Source organism: Triticum dicoccoides, chromosome 7B, assembly GCF_002162155.2.
Source record: "Triticum dicoccoides isolate Atlit2015 ecotype Zavitan chromosome 7B, WEW_v2.0, whole genome shotgun sequence".
Classification (NCBI taxonomy): Eukaryota; Viridiplantae; Streptophyta; class Magnoliopsida; order Poales; family Poaceae; genus Triticum; species Triticum dicoccoides.
This window is the reverse complement of record NC_041393.1, coordinates 14,190,218-14,196,277: the sequence shown is the minus strand read 5'-3', so window position 1 is coordinate 14,196,277 and position 6,060 is coordinate 14,190,218.

The following is a 6,060-nucleotide window of genomic DNA, read 5'->3' as shown; positions in this document are numbered from 1 at the left end:
TCTGTGGATTCGTACAAATCTGGAACCAACTTCTTATCTATAAGTGAATGTCTTCGCACGATGAGGTCAATGTCTTCTAAATTGATTTATCTTCAAAATCTTCTGAGAATGCATATGACCTCTTCCCCTTCCCTCGCACCTTAATGCTGTCATAGGTACATGTCTGTGGGAGAATCCTTTGGTTCTCATAGTCTGCATTCATTTGCAGAATTCCTACAGCATCACATAAATTCTCCTGAAGCCAGTTCCTGTTGGTCCAGCAAGAAAAAGCCTTTGAAGCCTTTGAACGTCTTGAAGCCTTTCAAGTTAAAGTTTATGGCTTCAGAAACAGCAGCAAGGAAGGGGGGCAGACAGCGACGTGGAGGAACATCCAAAGATCTGCCTGATGAACTGGGAGAAATGTATAAAACAGATCCTGAAGAGAATTATGGTCAGCGCAAGACCCGAATCCAATGGATTCGACGCTATTGGGCAGAACAATGGTTCAAGTACCGCTTCACAACCCAAGAGTATGCTGAGAAGAGTGCCATCAAAAGACCGTGGGGAGACATCTTATTCAAGAACCTTGTACCCAGGTCCAGAGATGAAGCCATTGCCCAAAGATTCTATCCATGCATGGTTCGTGGGCCACAGCCTAATGATGCACATCCGTCGTCACTACTCTGGTGTCGTGACGACAATCTGTTCAAGCGCAACTTCTAGTTTGCCCAAAACTCAGCGAAGCATAACAAGAAGAAATTTGGGTTAGACTTCAACCCTGGTCCCTCAGCACCAAGGGCAGATGGCACGCGAGAAGCAGAACCCAATGTCATCGGTCCGTATGCCAACCTTGAAGGCCTCATCACCTACATCTTGGTTCAAGGGACTGCAGTGAATGAGCCTGCAGCTGATACTGAGTCTGATGAAGCGCCTGCATTGCCTGCAGTGCCGAAGCCAAGGCAGTTGAAGAAGCCAAAAGCTTCAAAGCCGCCCCCTTCACCAAAATTATCAAAGGCGAAGCCATTGACGACTGCACCTCCTGAATACAGTGTGCAGTCTGAAGACTTATCATGCGTCTCAAGGCACCAGAAGGCCAAGATGCCTCTGTCTCACACTGGCAAAGAGCTCACAGCTGCTACCATCCTGCGGAGCGAAGCCATTGATCTGTCGAGTGATGAAGATCTTGGAGATGACGCTCTTGAGCAACTCATCAAGAGTAAAGAAGAAGCAGAAATCTTCAACAATCTGCCTCTCTTTGATGTCGCCATCATCCACAACTTCATTGACGAGTGGTTTACCACACCAAACATCAGCTTTGAAGATCTACAGTTGCCCGTTGGCCTCAGCGTCGCCTTCCAAGGCGCTATTGCTTCAGAACTTGCCATTGCCCAGCGCATAGTTGAACTGAAGCAGAAAATTGATCATGAAAAGGCTCAGTTCAAGAAGCATATGGCCAAGCTCAGCGTGCAAGAAGTGAAGAGCTTCAAGATCATGTTGCATGAGCTAAAGGAAAACTTTCTGAAGAAGCATGCAGAAGCTCAGGGTTCACGTGAGCGGATGAAGACTCTGGCTGACAGATGTGTGCAAGCCTACAATGAGGCTGAGAAGCGCAAGGCACTTGGGCGTCCTGGCATCAATCCCAAGATGGCCCCAAAGAAAAAGAAGAAGACTGTTCCAGCTGAACTAGAGGCACCAAGGCAGGAAGCAGTTCCGCTTGTCTTCCAAACTGCAACGACTGGCTCGAAGCCAAAGAGCCGCTCAACAGCTTCAGAGCTCAAGAAGACAAGAACTGCTGAGGCCGAAGCTAGGAAGAGGAAAAGCTCAGAAGCCTCTCCTACTGCCCCCAGCAAGAAAATGAGAAAGACCAAGAGAGCTCAGGCTGCTCCCACAGAGCCCTTGATAGTTGAACCCATCTCTATGGTTCACCCTGACGCAGAACGTCAACTGACGGTTCATGAGCCTGCTTCCACAGAGGCTCCTGACGCTGAAGATATTCCAGCAGCTGATCCCATCGCTGCTGAAGACATTGGTCATCGTGACAATGTAGCAGATGATGCAGCCCTTCCTCAGTTAGAACACAGCGAACTCATTAGCGTTGGTCATCCACTGACGCCAATTGCACAGGATGCTTCATGGGTGGATCGCCCTCAAGAGGAAGAAGACTATGAGGCCCAGCCCACTCCAACCCCACAGGCATCCTCTGTGTTCCGCAGGCTTCGCAAAGGTCCAAGGCCTCAAGTCTCTGCTGAAGACATTCCGTCTGCATCAGCCACAGAAGAAGTACCACAAGATCCCACTCACCAGCTCCACCAAGATGCAGTTCTCCAGGAGAATGTGCTTGTGACAGACCCTCCTGCTAGTCAAGCGGAGGATGAAAATCTTGAGGCTGCCACAACCAACAACGAAGCTAATGTGGAGCCCTCCCCAGCAAAAGCTTCTGAAGACAGCGAAGCCACTGAACCCACCACTTCTGTTCCTGAATCTGCTGCCGGTCCCCAATTCAACTATCATGTTGAGCACAGGCCTCAGGTCCAGAAGCCAATCCCAAGACTGCCAAGGTTTCCAGGTCCTGCATCAGCACCTGGCTCCTTCAACATCAATGGCTTCAGGGCAGATAATACTTTCTTCAATAGCTCCAAGAACCCCTATTCAAGGGAAAGGATTTCATCAGATAGGTTCTGGAGCTATCCTCAGCGCAGCTACTACTCTTGCATACTGTACAACCAAGGTCGCATTTTCTCGCACAAGCGCCTTGATGTTGAAGCTATTGCTAGTCTGCCCTGTCTAGAGGAAGCGTTGGATTGCTTCAAACAAGTGGGTCTGCTGCAGTTTGTCACTGATGAAGAGCATTGGAACGAAGAGCTCCTGCTACAATTCTATGCCACACTGCACATCAAAGGATACAACAGAGATCCGAAGACTTGGGTCCTGGAGTGGATGACCGGCAACGTTCATCACGAAGCCAATGCATTTGATATCATTGAGCTCACTGGCCTGCCCACTCCATGCGAATTCTTCGAGCAAGGCTGTCGGTTACACAATGACGCTATTGAGAGCATATCTCAGAGGCCTGAACCGAATATGAGTCAGATGCTCTCCATGATGAAGCCATTGCCCCATGATGCTCCTTATCCCACAGAGTTCTTCGTTGAAGACCTTGAGTACCTGCCTAGGACCATCTATCACGTCATCCGGCGGACTCTCTGGCCCATTAAAGGACACTCTCCAAATGCCAAGATCGAGGGTGCAATGAAGACTCTAATATTCTGTATCCTTCATGGCAAATGCTTCAACGCACAGGATTTCTTCATACGCCAACTAGCTGCATCAGGCTCAATTCTGTTCGGTTGAAAGTTCTATGCTCCTTGGGTAATGAGCCTGATCAAACTTCACTCTGCCATCTCGTATCAGCCCTCAGCCCGCAACCATCGGATCTTCTTGCCTGATGTGGATACCACTGCTGAAGCCATCTATCCTGAACCTGCCAAGAAACCTCTGAGTCTTCAGAATGCAGAACACCAGAGCTTCACTCAAAACGTTGAAGGTGTTGAAGCCATCTCCAGGGTGTATCCTTTGGCTGGCACTACATGTGCACCACACCCTGCTTCAACTGAAGCCACTAACAGTGCAACTGGTTCAAGACCCAAGAAGCGCACTCGTGTTCTCAACGACCGAGAGCTTCTTGTGGCCCTTCATCAAAAGCAGGATAGACATCATGCTGGTTGAAGAGACAGATGAAAAGCCTCTTGGTGGATGTAAATCGCATCCGAAATCTTGCCACCAAGAACGCTTTCGTTGCCCATGAAACCTGTCGCCGCAATGGAAAGGGCTAACGATGATGCTTTCTGAAGCTGATCTTCAAGAGGATGGCTTCACTGAAAGATTCAAGTTTTACTCCACACCTCCTCGAAGAGCTATGCTGCTGGGAACTCCATCCCTTGAAGATTCTGAGTTCTCTTCCTCTCCCGCCACAGTCACTGCCAGAATCATTGAGGAAGAAGACGATGCTACTTCACCACCATATGCTTTAGCACCTCCAAGCTCTTCTACACCGCCAACCAACACCAACAACCCTGCTACTTCACCTACTCCTCATGGGAACGAGTAGAGACTCTATGTCTTCAACCCTTTTTGGTCATTACTGACAAAAGGGGGAGAAGCATATGAGATATTGATAGTCTTCAAGCGGGTTCATATGGGCGGGTGCCTTATATTTTGCTTCGTGCTTACAACTCTCGTTTTTGCTACATTTGGTTCTTATGAGTTGTAACACTTAAACCAGATGGTCGTCTTCTACTTGTTTGCCACCCTGTTTTGCGAAGATAAATTCCGCATGTGCGATGATAAATTCTGCACTTATCTCATTCTGCAGACGTCCATTTTCCATTATGCATGTCATTATCTTCATATACTTTCACATGCATAGTGGATTGTCATCATAAGCTGAAGTGGATCTCCACAAGTACAACCTGCCATGTGCATTTGCATTCCAAAAGCAAATTAACTTATATGCACATCTTCAGGGGGAGCCCTTGCAACTTATGAAGACAATTCCTTATCCTTTTCAATTTCACAGACTATATTCCCCGTTGAAAACTTCAACTAGTTTGTCATCAATCACCAAAAAGGGGGAGATTGTAAGTGCATCTAGTGCCACCCCTAGTTGGTTTTGGAGTATTGAAGACAAACCTAGTTGAGGGACTAATGTGTTTGTGAGAATTGCAGGATAACACAGGTAGAAGTCCCTCATTGATTCGGTTTTACTACCAGAGATGACCCCTAAAATTGTATGAAGACATTGAAGCCAAAGGTGGTATATGAAGATATTCACATTGAAGTCTATGACAAGAGAAGACAAGATATGAAGCCAATGGAGCTCGAAGACTTAGATCTTTCGTAATTCTTTTTCTCTTGTGTTGAGTCATAGGAACCATCGTACAGTTAAGTGGGGTCCAGGAGAACTAGTCAGAATGACTGAAGTGATGCCTAAACCAAAAACCAATGTCTTCGAGTGAAGACAATAAGAGCGAATCTTGTCCAGAGCCGGACAAGTCAGCTTTGCTTGTAGCCCAAGTAAAGTTGTCGCGTGAGTTTGAAATCTGACCGTTGGGACACGTGTCAGTTCCTTAGTGACCCAGGGTCATTTGGGACAAATCAGGTCGGGTTGCCAAGTGGCTATAAATAGCCCACCCCCTACAACCATCAATGGTTGGCTGCTCAGATTTCAGTGCACGGCTTTTGTCGTTTGAGAGCAACCCACCTGGAAGCCTTTGAGAGAAAATTCCTAGCGAGGAGAAAGCCCTAACCACCCAGAGCCAGAGAAAATTGGGCATCACTTAAGTCTTCTTGTCTGAGTGATCTGAAGACTTGTTACACTTGAGGACTGTGCATCCTCCAGATGGTTAGGCGTCGCGTTCTGAGCATCTAAGAGACATTGTGGATTGCCAGTGAACGAAGTATGTGAAGGTTTGGGAGTCTACCTTGAAGACTTACCTGAGTGATTGGGCAAGGACTATGTGACCTTAGCTCAAGGAGAATACGGTGAGGACTTGGTGTCCTGAGCTGCGTGTTCAGGACTGGGTGTCCGGGACTGTGTGTCCTAAGGTTTAAATACCTAGCCGCTCCAACCAGACGTACAGTTGTCACAGCAACTGGAACTGGTCCAACACATCATTGTCTTCAACGAGTCACTGGTTTCATCTTCACTTCCTTTTACTTACTTTTACTCATTGTGAAGCCATTGCATGCTTGCTATATCTTTTGTCTTCACAATGTAACTGTATGATTTGTTTGGCTTCATAACTTCTTCCTACCTGATCCTTATTACACTGCAGCTACTTGTCATTGTGCTTTCACTCTATTGAATACTTGACCATGGCTTGCCTAGTGTAATCTAACTTCCGCTGCATAGTGATAGGCATATCTCTACTGTTTGTCTTCATAACTTCCACGTTTTGAAGACTTTCATAAAAATTGCCTATTCACCCCCCCCTCTAGTCGATAGAACGCACTTTCATACCCGTTGGTCAAATTATTATGTGCTGCTCCTCACAGTGAAGTGACAAGACCCTGCGCCGGAGA